The following is a 16,495-nucleotide window of genomic DNA, read 5'->3' on the forward strand; positions in this document are numbered from 1 at the left end:
TCCTATTTTATCGTATTTTGAGGTCACTTATAAACTATTTTTGAAAGTTGAAAATATTATATTACATAAACTAAAGCAAGGTTACAACACCAAAAGTAATAGAACTACAAAACATCGAACCGACTAAGAAAGTCCTATTCAAAGGACGAAGCTAGAACTAGCATAGCATGATTAAGTGAGAGAGTGAGCTGGAGTTTGTATAACACGGCTATTTTACCTATCCAACCCAAAAAATGACCCTGGTTCAAAAACATTCACCCAAATGACCTGAAATGAACAATAAATTTGGGTTATGAGAACCCAATGGGCATCACCGCCTTGTATTTTGACCCAATGATTGCTTGATGATTATGCCAGGGTCTAAAAAATTATTATTTTTTATTTTGAGACATCAATGGCCAGCATCAGGGTTTTTTTTTACACTGTATTATTCTAGTATACTCAAATACCAGTATTTGAAAAAAAAATTTGGGTCTTGACCATCTAATGGCCGACACCAAGTACAATATAAAAAAATTTCGATTTTGGCTAATAGATGTCCGGCACCAGCACAAAAAATAATTTTTTTTTTTTGGTTTTGGCCTATAGATGGCCGGTACCACCTTTTTTGGATCCCAAATTTTTTTTTGTTTTGGTTTTGGGACACTAATGGCCGACACTAACTTTATCAGATATATATACAAACAAAAAGCAAACAACAATTCAAATTTTTTTTTGTTTTGGTTTTGGGACACTAATGGCCGACACTAACTTTATCAGATATATATATATAGATGTTTTGTCTTCCATTTGAATTGTTGTTTGCTTTTTGTTTGTTTTATTAGTTAAAATCGAGATTAAAAATATCAGTTTTTTCTTTATTGAGAAGGAAGCAAAAATTTTGGAAGATGAGTTCCCAGATTTTGTTTGTTTTTGTTCATTTCGATGGAGAAATGATAAATACAACTGAAGAAGGTTGTGTTTTCTAAAGTAAAAAAAAAATTAGAATGAGATTCAACAAGTGTGTTTCGCTAGCAGATTTAAAACAAAAGATCAGTACAAAGATAGCTACCCGTTGCGGGAAGCAAATGTTGAGACTGTTTTACAAATTTTTGGTTTCAACAGATCCGCTCAAGTTCTTGAAAATGGAGCTTAAAGATGATGATAATCTAGGGACAATGATATGAATTTATTGCCCCATTGAGATGGATAATCCTAGCCCAGTTGAGTTGTTCACAGAGATAGTTGAACCGGATCCCATTCAAGTTGTAATTCCAGCAAGTCAGCTTTCTAGAATTGATTTTGATCTTAACGCCTGCTGGGAAGATCAGTCGGGTTGTGGATGGTCAATGCCAACTCCCAAAAATTTAAACACTGGTGGATGTACGTATAACATCCCAAACTCGTATACTCGTCCAGAGATCTATCCAGAGGTGTTGGCCACCATAGAAGATGGTGATGAAGGGTTCGATAATGAAGATTAGTCCTACCGTGATCTTAACGATGATTTCAGTGACCCCGATTTGGATGACATCCCTGAAAACATAGACAATGAGGGCCCAGTGGAGGGTGAAGATGTAAATCCCCATTCGGCCGAGAACACAGACCCCGATATAGTTATAACAAATAATCTAATGGCCTTCATGACCGACGTGGATCCTGACGTGACTCTTACACGCGAGTTTCTGGAATATACAAACATAGTGCCAGCTCACCTACTTAATGAATAATTCAACAGTGAAGAGTTGTTCGCAGGAAAATAATTCGATAATAAGAAAGACTGTTTACATGCAATAAAACAATACAGCTTGAAGTTAGCTGTGGACGATAAAGTGACGAAGTAGACGCAGTCTTTGTACGTTGGAGAATGTTGGAAAGCCTCAAGTGGGTGTAACTAGCGTGTTCGAGCCACGTTAATGCAGCGGACTCAAATGTGGACGATAAGGAAAATGGAAGGTCCATACACATGCACATCTGCTCGTATGTTGCAAGACTATTAAAAGTTAGATACAAAAACCATATACAACTGCATTATCCCATTAGTGAAAGAGTCGCCCACCATTCATGTGTCAGTCCTTATTGCGGACATGTAAGCTCGATTCAAGTACAAAGTGTTGTACCGAAAGGCATGGCGAGCAAAGAAAATAGGGATGCGGGAGTTGTATGGTGTCTAAGATGCGTCATACAACGAGCTTCAAGGGTAGGTAGCCGCGATGCGGGAGTATGTGCCAAGGACGGTGATGAATTTGTAAATAGTGTCATATAAAGGTCTGAACGGCGAGATACAACCAAGGAAATGAGTTTTTCACTGATTGTTTTGGACGTTCGAGTCGTGTTAGGGCTTTCCTTCACTGCAAGCAGATGGTGCAGGTGGACAAAACCTGGCTATACGGTAAATACACACAAATACTCCTGATTGATATTGCATATGATGGCAACCGAAATGTACTTTAGATCGCTTTCACCATTGTGGAGCGTGAGTGCTTTGAGTCTTGTGAATTTTTCCTCAGAAATCTACGGAGGCACATTGTCAGACAAGACAACATTTGCCTTATATCAGATAGATTGAAAGGACTACTTACTGCGTTAAGGCGATCGTGGGTTTCGTGGAGGTCTGTTTATTATATCCGGCACATCGCGATAAACTTCCACAGATTATAAGAATAAATAATGGAAAAAAGAACTCGCGAACATGGGTAGAAAATATTGTTTGTATTTATTTGAAAAATTCTTTTTCAAATTTTATTAGTCTGTAATTTTTTTAAATATTGATTCCAAATTGCATATGCAGCTTATGAGTTAGAACCGCGAAGATTCAGGCTAAAGTTTTTGAGGCTTGAATCTCATATGTCATTTTTACCAACAAATCTCCGGACATGGTTGGGTAGCATGGAGAACTAACAATAAACTCAAAGTTACGATGAGGGGTTTCGATATGACCAGATGATGACCAACCTCGTAGAGGTGGTTAACTCTGTCTTGAGGTGCACATATCATCTGCCAATTTTTGTTGTTTTCTCGGAAACATTCTATAGGTTGGCCACATTGATGCCCAGGATGGGGCTGAGACAAGCTAAGCAGATCGAGGCCAAGCACGTGTACGTTGAGTCCGTACAAAAGGCCATGGCAATAAACAGTCGGAGGGTGCAAACAATGAATGCAGAGTTGTATTCGTGTGACTTGGAGACTTTTCGGGTTCAAGAGTACATTTGTCGTCGCTTGGGTCTTTCGCCTAAGTCGTACGAAGTTGGTTTGCAAAACAGGCGTTGCGAATGAGGGATCTTTCAGACTTTTCGATATTCGTGTGGGCATGTTCATGCAGCGTGTGCTAGAGCAAAGTTAAATGTTGAACAAGTCATAAACGAGATCTACACGTTGCAGCGTACATTGCGTATCTGGGGAAACAAATTTCCCGTAATCCCTGATGTCTCAAACTGGGAAGTTCCACCGCCTGCTTTCGAGATGCTGCGAGACCGTAGTCTCCATAAACATTTAAAAGGTCGACCACAATCGACGAGAATTCAGAATGACATAGACGTCAGGGAGACAAGCGAACCCAAAGTGTGCATGGTGTGCTGAACATCCGTCCATAACCGATCAACTTGCCCACATCGTATCCATGTTTCCGGCCAATCCTCTTATAATGCCAGACTAGAAGATGACGAATGATTTATTATTGAACGCATGTTCTTGGAAAAACATTGTAAAAGTATACAAATTATAAAAATGACATACTTTATTCAAATTATACAATTGATTAAATTGCAATTTAAATATATAAAAAATTGAAATTGAAACTTGTATTGAATTGAAATTCAATTTGAAATTGAAATTGGAATTAAAATTGAAATTGAAATTGAAATGAAATTGAAATGAATTTATATTTAAAAAGAAAAAGAAAGATATATAAGTAAAATTTAATTAATATATTTTTTAAAATAAAAATAATATAAAATTATAATACAATATACATATATATTTAATTTAAAACACTTTAAATATATTAAATCAAATGTAATTCAAATAAAGTAAAATTGTAAGTTGTATTGAATTGAATTTCAAATTGGAATTGAAATGAAATTAATGAAATTATATTTAAAATATATATATAAGGAAAATTTAAAAAGAATTTGAAATTTGTATTGAAATGAAATTCAAATTGAAGAGAAATTTAAATGAAAATATATTTAAAAAAGAAAAAAAATATATATATATATATATATATATTGATTTGGCAGGTAGGCCTGCCAAAACCGGCCTTTGAATGGCCTACACCAAGGACAAGGCCTGCCAGGCCTATCAGCAGCCCGCATACCATGGCCTGGCCTATCAACAGCCCGCATACCAAAGCCTGTTTTGGCTGAAATGAAATTTTAATTAAAATTGAAATGAAAAAGAAAAAATGAAATTCAAATGAAGTTTTAATTAAAAATAAAAATTTAAATGAAATTAAAATTTAAATGAAATTCAAATAACATGATAAAAATCATGAAATTCAAATTAAATTTAAAAAGAAATTGAAATGAAAAAAATTGACATGAGAAATAAAATTTTAATTAAAAAAGAAAAAAAGTGAAATGAAATTCAAATAACATGAGAAAAAAAATAACATGAGAAAAAATAAAATTCAAATGAATTTTAAGAAGAAATTGAAAGGAAAAAAGTGACATAAGAAATAATTTTTAATTAAAAAGAAAAAAGTGAAATGAAATTCAAATTAAAATGAAATTCAAATAACATGAGCAAAAAATGAAATTCAAACGAATTTTAAGAAGAAATTGAAATGAAAAAAATTGACATGACAAATGAAGTTTTAATTAAAAAGAAAAAAAGTGAAATGAAATTAAAATTGAAATGAAATTTAAATAACCTGAGAAAAATGAAATTCAAATGAGTTTTAAGAAAAAATTAAAATGAAAAAAATTGACATCACAAATGAAGTTTTAATTAAAAAAGAAAAAAAAAGTGAAATGAAATTCAAATAACATGAGAAAAAAATGAAATTCAAATGAAATTTAAGAAGAAATTGAAATGAAAAAAATTGACATGACAAATGAAGTTTTAATTAAAAAGGAAAAAGTGAAATGAAATTAAAATTTAAATGAAATTTAAATAACATGAGAAAAATTGAAATTCAAATGAATTTTAAGAAAAAATTAAAATGAAAAAAAATTGACATCACAAATGAAGTTTAAATTAAAAAAATAAAAAAAAGTGAAAATGAAATTTAAATTGAAATGAAATTCAAATAACATGAGAAAAAAATGAAATTGGAATGAATTTTAAGAAGAAATTGAAATGAAAAAAAAATTGACATGAAAAATGGAGTTTTAGGGCAAATAACCAATAAAAGCCCATTTATTTTTAAAATTATCAAAATGGGTCAGGTCCTGAATTAATTACCGAAATTGACCATTTCTCCCAAAAACGCGTCCACGTCAGCGTGTTGTCAGGGGATAAGCCAGGAAAATGCTTCCTCAAGGAAGCGCTTTGTCCACGTGGACAGAAAACGCTTCCTTGAAGGTGCGCTTTGTGTCCACGTGGACAAAGCGCTTCCTTGAGGAAGCACTTTCTTCGTTTTTTAGGATTTAGGGTTTTTTGCAATTAGAGTTAAGGTTTGGGTGTATTTGAGTTTTTAGATTTTAGGATTTTAAGGAAAAAATTAAATAAATAAGGGTTTAGGGTTTAGGATTTCTTAATTAAATTAATTATAAATTTTAAAAAATTATAAATTATTTATAAATTATTTATTAAGTCTAACTTTATTTAAATATAGTTAAATATTAATTACAATTATTATATTTTTTCTCGAATTTTGAATTTAAACTTCTGAGTTTAAAATATATATTAAATATTAAAATATTAAAATTTATGTTAAATTCCATTAAATAAAGTTATTAATACTTGTTGCAGGCCATTTTGCCCGGGGCCCAATTAAACTCAAAATAAAAGTCCAAATTACAGTCCTTAAGGTCCAAAACAACAAGCTCAAAATCGCCAGCCCATTACCAAAATTTTAACCCAATACCCAAAACACTTAACCCATGCCAAACCTAGACCCAGGCAAACAAACCCAATTACAAACCCAAATCAGATGGCCCAATAAAGACCCAAATCCCAACCCACCTAAATCTAACCCTAACAGCCCACAACCTAAACAAAAAAAGAGAAACCCTAGCCTCCTAATCTCTGGCGCCGCACCACCTATCGCTGCGCCATCAGACGGCCTCCTCCCTGCCGTGCCAACAACTCCTGCAAAGAGAAAAGAAACACATAAAGTAGAAGAAAAGCAGTAGCAATGAGAGATTTTCTTAGATCTTTTTTTCTTTTCTTTCGGCTATAAAGCCGAATGTGTTGCATTGTAAAAAGGGAGGAACAAATGTAAAAAACCAAAAAATATATTGAGAAATCAATACAAGAATCTCAAAAAATAAAAAAAGGTGTTCTTCTTTTCCTTTTTATTCCTGCTTTGATTCTTTTATTTCTTTCATTTTATTCAATCACATATATACATGTATATATAATAGTTTATATTTGGAAAATACAAAAAAGTGAATTTTTTACCTTTTGAATTTTTACCATCACAGACGGTGGCCGGGAGCCTTGCAATGACAGCGATCCCCACGCCAAATCAGGCAATGCCAGTGGAAGCTAGAGAGAAACAAAGTTTTACCCTTTTTTTTAACAAAATTCTTGAAATGAAAAGAATAAATTTTTGGGCTTTTATATTTGTTAGCAAAAGCGGCGCGTTTTACCCTTAGGGTCGGTACCAAAACACGCCTGTTTTGCCTCGACCATGCAGTGACCCGACCGGAGGGAGGATCCGTGTTTTCTTAAAAGGGTTATTCTACGCTGATCCCTCCTATTTTTGAGCGCATTATAATTTGGTCCTATTTTGTTGTTTTCTTTTATTTTGATTTAGCCCTAATATTTTACTTTTGTTTTATTTTAGTCCATTGAGGCGCTGCGTTTTAGAACTCTGGGTTTATTTTCTGTTTTGGTCCTTCCATTTTTACGCGCGTCGCAATTAGATCCTTTTCGTTTTCCTTTATTTCGAATTGGCCCTATATGTTTTATTTCATTTCGATTAAATCCCTTTTTTAGCATCTTTTATTATTTAGTCAATCTTTGTTAACTTTATTATTTTAATGTTACCATTATTATTATTATTATTATTATTATTATTATTATTATTATTATTATTATACTTCCATTAATAATTACTTATATTTTAAATATATGTCCCATATTATATTATAATAAATGTATATAAGTGCTTATATATATATATATTTCATATAATTTATTTAATATATATTGCTTTATATATATATATATATAATTTTTTTATTTACATATATCTATGTACTCATTTTCCTCACGAATATATATATACATGCTCACATTTTATTTTATTTTATTTTAATGACTTCAAAATATACATATACATATTTTTCATATTTCATAAATTTTTATATTTTCCTTTATTTTTATGTATTTATTTATATGTCCATTTTATGCTATTATTTATTTATTTATTTATTTGCTATGGTATATGTATGATTGATTTATTATTCGTTTTTGTTCATTTTTTTATTTACATAATTATGTTTATTATTCCATTATGTATATTAACACCATACTTCAAAAAAGGAAAATTTTTCTAAATAAGGCAATGTTTAGCTTTTGGAAATTCGAGAAAACGTGCCCTAATGTGCTGGGTTTCGATTTTTCTCGTTCAACCAAATAGCTAAATATCCTTTCAAAAATTTCAAAATAAGGCAATGTTTTGCCGTTTAGAAATTCGAGAAAACATGCCCTAAGGTGCTGGGTGTCGATTTTTCTCGTTCAACTAAATGGCTTAATATCCTTCTTAAAAATTTCAAAATAAGGCAATGTTTTACGTTTGGAAATTCGAGGAACGTGCCCTAAGGTGCTGGGTTTCGATTTCTCGTTTAACCAAATTGCCAAATATCCTATTGAATTTAAATCCATGCCGTATGAGTTTTTTTTAAGGATCGTATTTTAAATTTCTTTAAAGTTTTCAATCTTCGACACTAAGACATTAAGTAATCATCTGGGTACCAATTTTGGGCATATCGAGGGTGCTAATCCTTCCTCGTGCGTAACCGACTCCCGAACCCGTTTTTCTGGATTCTGTAGACCAAACTTGTTGTTTTAATAAAATCAAACCTTTTATTAAAAACAACTACCCTTCGAGGTGACCCAATCACACCTCATCAAAAAGGATTGGTGGCGACTCCCGTTTTTGTTTTCATTTTCAAAACCCAAGTCGACCCCGTTTTCCATCCAAAAAATGGTGTCAACAGCTTGGCGACTCCACTGGGGACATAAAATAAGAGAGTCAAGCCACGAGTTGATTATTTCTTGTCTTTTTGTCGAAAGTTGAAAATTTGATTTAAATACACGATCCTCTCATTGCATTTCATTTGTTTTGAGTTATAGTTTTTATCATGTTTTGTATTTTTATATCTCTGCACATTGCATTGCATGACCGTTGGTCACACACTTTTAAGTGGGAGTGAGAAACTACTCCTTCATGAGGTTTTCACCTCCGTGCAGGATAGTGGATCGCTTTCGGGATACATCCGTACCTATGTCTTCGTGAGATTTTCATCTCCGTGCAGCCATAGGGAAATGTATTCCCCTGAACCGAACTCGGTCTATATGAGCCTATAATGGGTGAAGATCGAGGAATCTGCTGGTTCGGGTACCTTATCTTTAGAACCAACCCTCATATAGTGGACTTAGGAACTTAACCTAGGTAAAGCCACTCCAAATCCCAAGTATTTACCTGATTAGGTACTTTTTATTTTCTGTGCTTGCTTATGTTTTGTTCTGACCCCTCTTGTTGTGTTTTGATTATGATTGCATTACATTGCATTTGCATCTTAGGAAAGAGATATTGATTCAAGTCCGATTACTAAATTAGAAAGCTTGTCATGGAATACGGATTCCTTGATAAAGTGGAAAACAATACGACTTCCCGAATATATTCTGAGAAACACAAGAATGGCGATGGAAGAGTTCGTGACCCTGCTTCGTAGCCTGAGGATTCAAGGCAATTGTCTAAGAGCCTTCAACATTCCACCCCCTTAAAGAGGCGGACGAGCTTTATGAAGATGGGGCAGATGATAGATCGCGACCAAGATCAAGAAAATGAGCTAGCAATGGCATCTATTGGAGAGATTACTTCAAACATGCGGATGAAGAAAAAACCGATGTTGTTTCTTGGAATATGAGGGTGAGGTCGTACATGTATCCGTTTTATGTAAGGGAATTTACTTTCTAAAAAAGTTTCCTAAATGTAATTGAATCAGAATCAACGTCTCTTTAGGCATTCATTCCATGCATTTGCATTACATTGTATCATATGCATTAGATTTTCACGAAGTGACCCTAATTAGGTAAAATTATTTCAGAAAGTCTGGAAAACCAACATTTTTGCGGTACCCGAATAGAAACTAAGGAATGGACCAAAGGTTGGAGAGATTAGAGCGAATGCGATTGATCTGGAGCAATTGACCTGAATTTCAACAGGAGATGAGAGATCAGATGCTAGAGTTACAAAGAACCTTGATGAGTCAGTTCAACCGACTGCCAGCTGGAGAGTTAGAAAAAAGGAAGGACCCAGTGGTCCACTTTGGGGTTGATAATAAGGATCATGCCCATTCCCTAGATTATACTCCGACAAGTGTCCAAGTCCAGCCGGATGGGCGTCCACAAGGGTCACTCTTTACCATAAGATCTCAACAATATCAGACTGGTACAATAGCACCAGTAAGTGGCTTGACGGGCCCAAGATCCAATTTGAGGAACAATTTTCTTGTTGCACGTGATGATCCAGAAAAAATGAAACAGGTAGGGGCAGAGTACCCAGATATTATAGAGGCCCCAAAGAAGAAGGGGAATAGGGGGAATAATGCGAATATATATAACAAGGGCCACTCAAAACCAATCACTGTGGGCCGATCAAAGACAGAAACCACAAGACGTCGGAGTCCTTTAAAGTAAGAATTTGGGGTGAAACAAGGTACTGAGAACCTCCAGTTCACGCCAATTCCAATGACGTATAAGGAGCTGTACCAAAAGTTATTCGATGCGCACATCGTTTCCCCTTTCTACTCAAAACCTCCACAGCCTCCGTACCCCAAATGGCACGATGCGAATGCACAATGCGAATATCATGCGGGAAATACGGGGCATTCCATAGAAAATTGCATTGCCTTTAAAAAGGTGGTTGAAAGGCTTATCAGTATAGGCATTGTCAAATTGGATGATTTATCTAGTACAGAAAACCCACTACTCAATCATACGGATAATGAAAGGAATGCGATGAATGAAGAGATGTTGGGAAACGTTCATATCAGTGCCCAATACGAAGAAGCAATCGGAGAAGAGATCTTATAAGATGTTCGCCCTTATAAACTTGGGAGTGTTCTAAAAGAACCTCTGTAGTATTTAGAGCTTACTCAGAGTAATATTTAAAACACACTTGTTGCTTTCAGCCTAGAGCAACAAGAAGTCTTTTGTGAAATAGGCTCGTGTCTGAACGTCATTATTTTAATGGAATGCATCTTTGCGATCTTTTGAACCAATATTCTTTCATTTCTTATGAATGATTATTTTTATTCTTTTATTCTTTCATCCAAATCATTCTTTCATTCATTCATAATCATATTGTGCAGATAATTATTCTTAAATTCATACATTCTTTGTATATTCTTTTGTACCTACAATAGGTCCCTGGATATCAACGACATGAATGACACTGCTACAGACTTAAAATCTCCTTTTGAGCGAGACATGTGTTTAGAGGGATCTCACGACTTTAAAGATGACATAGATCGTAGCTTGTCTCCATACTTGTTGTGGATGGTAGAACAAGTGGATAAACAGATCCTACCTCTCAAGGAATCACTAGAAATTGTGAGCTTGGTGAAGACTAGAATTGACTTGACCATAGAGACGAAGCAAGACCTTGTTGAGTTACCTCTAGAGTTCAAAGATGTCTTTGTATGATCATACCAGGGTATGCTTCGATTCTTATAATAAAACACAGCGTAAACAAAGACGATGTCGAAATTTACAAGTCTGAACGATGCAATTCTTTTTGTCGGGCAATGCCTCTCTCGTTGAGTCAACATAGCTTTGCCCATTTGAAGTCAAGTTTCCATCCTTCCAAGATGTTGTTGGACTTTATCCTGATTAAAGAGGAAGATCCAAAGTTCTCTGTCGTAGTTGCGTCCCAAAAGGGCTCTATGAAAGAAATCTGGTACCTAAGAAGGTTTTTCACATACAAGAAGAAAGTGGAAGATCTTATGTGGAAGACTTTAGAATAACATTGATTCTAGTCGAAAAGCATGACCAGGACTTGCCTGATCTCATGAATTCAGACTCAAAAAAAAAAAGAGAAGAAAAAAATCAAAAATAAAAATAAAAAAATCAAAAATAAAAAAATCAATCAATCAAAGCCAAAAATAGGAGAAAAAGAAAGAAGAAAAAAGAAAAAGAAAAAGAAAAGGAGAGGTCAAGGCGAAAACCCGCAAAGGGCGCTTTAATCAAAGGTGGATCTGAGTTGAAAACCCGAAAAAGGGCGACTCAAATTTTGTGCAAGATGGGGCATGGACATCACCATTATCGAAGAATTCTAATGGGCATTGCTTCATTTTGAGAGGCTACTTCATGAGCCAAAGTCATCGTATACCGATACAGAATTTCAGAGAAGAGGGTATTGGAGAATGCATTGAGCTTAAACTATAGCACGATAGCTGAGGTCTCAAATTAACTTAGAAGTGGACACCACGATTTGCCACTGAAGTTCCTAGAGTTGAACATCGAAAATTGAAGGAAAATGACTGAGACTTACAAGGATTGACGTGAGAAATTACCATTTGCCCTCATTGTTTGTCGAACATCGGTACTGGGGCAACACCTCTCTTTTTGGTTTACAGGATTGAGGTAGTTCTACCTATTAAAATCCCCTCATTGCTTGTTGAAGGGATCCAATCGCGATGTGATCAGTTGGCCCTAGGAAAATGGTTAAAAGCTATTCATCAGGGTCAAATGTACCATAAATAAATAATATAAGCCCATAATAATCAGGCTCGTCTTAGAGAATTTCACGAGAGGGCTGGATGTTGAAAAAGATTCTTCATTAACAAAAGGATTCTAAATGGAAATGAATGTCAAATCAGGAATGTCCCTATGTTGTAAAGAAGACCATTTTCAGAGGAGTACTGATCCTGAGTGAGATTGCCAATCCTATAAACTCGGATCCAGTTAAGAAACACTTCATTTAAAGAAGAAGTAAGGACCAAGGTGAAAACTTGCAAAGCGCACTTTGAGCAAAAAAAAGGGATGAAAAAAATGAAAAAATGAAAAAGTAAAAATGGAGAGGCTAAGGGGAAAACCCGCAAAGGGCACCTTAGGCCAAAGGGGATTTGAGTTGAAAACCCGAAAAGGGCGGCTCAAATATTGATCAGAATGGGGCATGAAGTGATCAGATTGGGGCATGTGGTGATCCTGCTATACCTGAAAGGGTAGGGCGACATCTTGGGGCATCGACAAAGTCCTGTAGATCTCCTAAACACATGTCAAACTTAGGAAAGTCTTCAGAAAGTTTGTACAGAGAAGTTCAAGCTGCGATATCTGGGGCACCTGACATTCATACTATTTATAAATTGAATTTGTCATTCTTGGAATACTTCTTTCTTTTTCAAGATTCATGTTCTAATCAATTCCTCTTTTATTCTTGCTATCCTTGATAATTTATTCATTTCGAGCTATGCTCTCAAATCAATTCTATTTTATCCATCATTATGTTCTTTTTGCAAGCATGTTGCATTGGAATAATGATTAATGGACTAATAAAACTTTCACAAGGGAAGTTTTGCATATTACTCTAAAAGTTTCTAAATAATACAGAACACAAAGCAGGACTATTGTTTAGAACACACCAAGTTCAAAGGTTGAAATATCTAAGAAGGAAGAGTCTAAATAAAGACCATCCTTTTGGATTTTGTCATCAAAACATTGATTGAACAACATGACAAGATGCCGTCTTGGTGACAAAGCTTCAATGAACAAACAAGCAATGATCACCGAGTGATAAGTAAAGATTTTCTTGGAGAATAAAATTTTGCAATTGTGCATGAGCATTTGGTATGACACCTTGGGAATGAGGTAAAGGACCAAAGAGCTTCACATTCTGTATCCTGGAATTGCGATAGGAAAAGATTGAGAAAAGCCATATCTTTCTACCCTTGGGTTACAGTGGGAGATTCATGGTACAAATTTTATGTCCCAGTGGATTGAACTTTGACGTTCACGGTAGGGGGCAATCGGATTAAGTGTTTCTTTGGATATTCCAGTCGAGCAAAAAGGCATTGTAGCACGTCAGTGATAAAGCCTTAATAAGCTTTTGCGTGATGATAACCTAAGCATTAAGGAATCATTTTCGTGACATTTTGCATTCATTCAAATGTCATTCATACACATATAGTTAGGAGCATTTGATTCATTATGATCATGTCATCCTAATCACTAGGCACAATTAAGTTCATAAAATAGAACATACGAGTTATGTTCCCGGAGAATGAGATCAACGAAGTTAAAGATCTTGTCTTCCTGCATTGACAGCGAAGCAGGTCGAAGACACAAACCTTGCCTCTCTCGGTTGTGATGGAGCTGGTTGAAGACAAAAGATCTTGCCTTCCTGCATTGATTGACAGTGAAGCAGGTCGAAGACACAAACCTTGCCTCTCTCGGTTGTGATGGAGCTGGTTGAAGAAAGCAGATCTTGCCTTCCTACGTTAACAGCGAAGCAGATCGAAAACAAAGCCTTGCCTCTATCGGTTGCAGTGGAGCTGGTTGAAGAAAGCAGATCTTGCCTTCCTGCGTTAACAGCGAAGCAGATCGAAACAAAATCTTGCCTCCATCGGTTGCAGTGGAGCTGGTTGAAGAAAGCAGATCTTGCCTTCCTGCGTTAACAACGAAGCAGATCGAAACAAAATCTTGCCTCCATTGGTTGCAGTGGAGCTGGTTGAAGAAAGCAGATCTTGCCTTCCTGCGTTAACAGCGAAGCAGATCGAAAACAATTCTTGCCTCCATCGGTTGTATTGGAGCTGGTTGAAGATAGCAGATCTTGCCTTCTTGCGTTAACAGTGAAGCAGATCGAAGACAAAGCCTTGCCTCCATTGGTTGCAGTGGAGCTGGTTAAAGATAGCAGATCTTGCCTTCCTGCGTTAACAGTGAAGCAGATCAAAGACAAAGCCTTGCCTCCATTGGTTGCAGTGGAGCTGGTTAAAGATAGCAGATCTTGCCTTCCTGCATTAACAGCGAAGCAGATCGAAAACAAAGCCTTGCCTCCATCGGTTGCAGTGGAGCTGGTTAAAGAAGCAGATCTTGCCTTCCTGCATTAACAGCGAAGCAGATCAAAAACAAAGCCTTGCCTTCATCGGTTGTAGTGGAGCTGGTTAAAGATCGTAGATCTTGCCTTACTACGTTAACAGCGAAGCAGATCGAAAACAAAGCCTTGCCTTCATCGGTTGCAGTTGAGCAAATTGAAGTCGATAATCCTATCTCCCTGAAGTTACAGTGGAGCGGATTAAAATAAAAGATCTTATCTCTCTGAAGTTACAGCAGAGTAGATCGCATCAGGTCTTATCTCCCTGAGGTTACAGTGGAGTAGACCGAAGAATTTCATATCTTATCTCCCTGAGGTTACAGTGGAGCAGATTGAAGCCAGAGATCTTATCTCCCTGAGATTACAGCGGAGCAGATCGAAGACACTATCCTATCTCCCTGAAGTTACAGTGGAGCGGATTAAAATAAAGGATCTTATCTCTCTGAAGTTACAGCAGAGTAGATCGCATCAGGTCTTATCTCCCTGAGGTTACAGTGGAGTAGACCAAAGAATTTCAGATCTTATCTCCCTGAAGTTGCAGTGGAGCAGACGAAAGAAACCAATCCTATCTCCCTGAAGTTGCAGTGGAGCGGATTAACACCACAGATCTTATCTCTCTGAAGTTGCAGTAGAGCAGATCGCATCCAATCTTATCTCCCTGAAGTTGCAGTGGAGCAGATTGAAGAAATCAATCCTATCTTCCTGAAGTTGCAGTGAAGCGGATCAAAATATCAAACCTTATCTCCCTGAAGTTGCAGTGGAGCAGGTTGAATATACAAGTCTTATCTCCCTGAAGTTACAGTGGAGTAAGTTAAAATCAAAATTTTCGTCCCCCTGAAGTGCAACAGAGTGGATCGAAGCAACAAGACACAGTGGACTGGAAGGAGGCTATTTGAAAAAAAGCACTAGAAGAAGTCAAGATTCGACAAGACCGGGCAAAATTGGCCTTTCTTGGTCTTTGCTCTGTTCTCGTTACACGACAACGAGCAAAGAGGGGCAGCTGTTGCAGGCCATTTTGCCCGGGGCCCAATTAAACTCAAAATAAAAGTCCAAATTACAGTCCTTAAGGTCCAAAACAACAAGCTCAAAATCGCCAGCCCATTACCAAAATTTTAACCCAATACCCAAAACACTTAACCCATGCCAGACCTAGACCCAGGCAAACAAACCCAAACAAACCCAATTACAAACCCAAATCAGATGGCCCAATAAAGACCCAAATCCCAACCCACCTAAATCTAACCCTAACAGCCCACAACCTAAACAAAAAAAGAGAAACCCTAGCCTCCTAATCTCTGGCGCCGCACCACCTATCGTCTGCCACCGTACGGCCTCCTCCCTGCCGCGCCAACAACTCTCTGCAAAGAGAAAAGAAACACGCAAAGTAGAAGAAAACAGTAGCAATAAGAGATTTTCTTAGATCTTTTTTTCTTTTCTTTCGGCTATAAAGCCGAATGTGTTGCATTGTAAAAAGGGGGGAACAAATGTAAAAAAACAAAAAATATATTGAGAAATCAATACAAGAATCTCAAAAAAATAAAAAAAGGTGTTCTTCTTTTCCTTTTTATTCCTGTTTTCGGATTCTTTTTATTTCTTTCGTTTTTATTCAATCACATATATACATGTATATATAATAGTTTATATTCTGGAAAATACAAAAAAGTGAATTTTTACCTTTTGAATTTTTTACGCCATCGTCTGATGGTGGGGCCTTGAAATGACACGACGATCTCCACGCTTAATCGGGCAATGCCCATGGAAGCTAGAGAAAACAAAGTTTTACCCTTTTTTTTAACAAAATTGTTGAAATGAAAAGAATAAATTTTTGGGCTTTTATCTTTAGCAAAAGCGGTAGCCGTTTTACCTAGGGGTCGGTACCAAAAGACGCCGTTTTGGCCTGACCATGTGATGACCCGACCCGGAGGGAGGATCCGTGTTTTTCTTAAAGGGGTTATTCTGTGCTGCAATCCCTCCTATTTTTCAAATAGCATTATAATTTGGTCCTATTTTGTTGTTTTCTTTTATTTTGATTTAGCCCTAATATTTTACTTTTGTTTTATTTTAGTCCATTGAGGCGCTGCGTTTTAG

The 16,495-nt window shown here is 36.1% G+C and overlaps 1 long non-coding RNA gene across 1 annotated transcript; it reads right to left on the reverse strand.

Moving 5' to 3' along the window:
* Positions 1-5,868: 5,868 nt before the first annotated feature.
* Positions 5,869-16,038, reverse strand: LOC105804009 (uncharacterized). The gene is made up of 2 exons (XR_008197965.1): positions 15,640-16,038; positions 5,869-6,105 (listed from the first exon to the last, which is right to left on the reverse strand). It is a non-coding gene; the product is annotated as an uncharacterized LOC105804009 (long non-coding RNA).
* Between the last annotated feature and the right edge of the window lie 457 nt (positions 16,039-16,495).

The sequence above is a fragment of the Gossypium raimondii genome, chromosome 7, assembly GCF_025698545.1.
Source record: "Gossypium raimondii isolate GPD5lz chromosome 7, ASM2569854v1, whole genome shotgun sequence".
Classification (NCBI taxonomy): Eukaryota; Viridiplantae; Streptophyta; class Magnoliopsida; order Malvales; family Malvaceae; genus Gossypium; species Gossypium raimondii.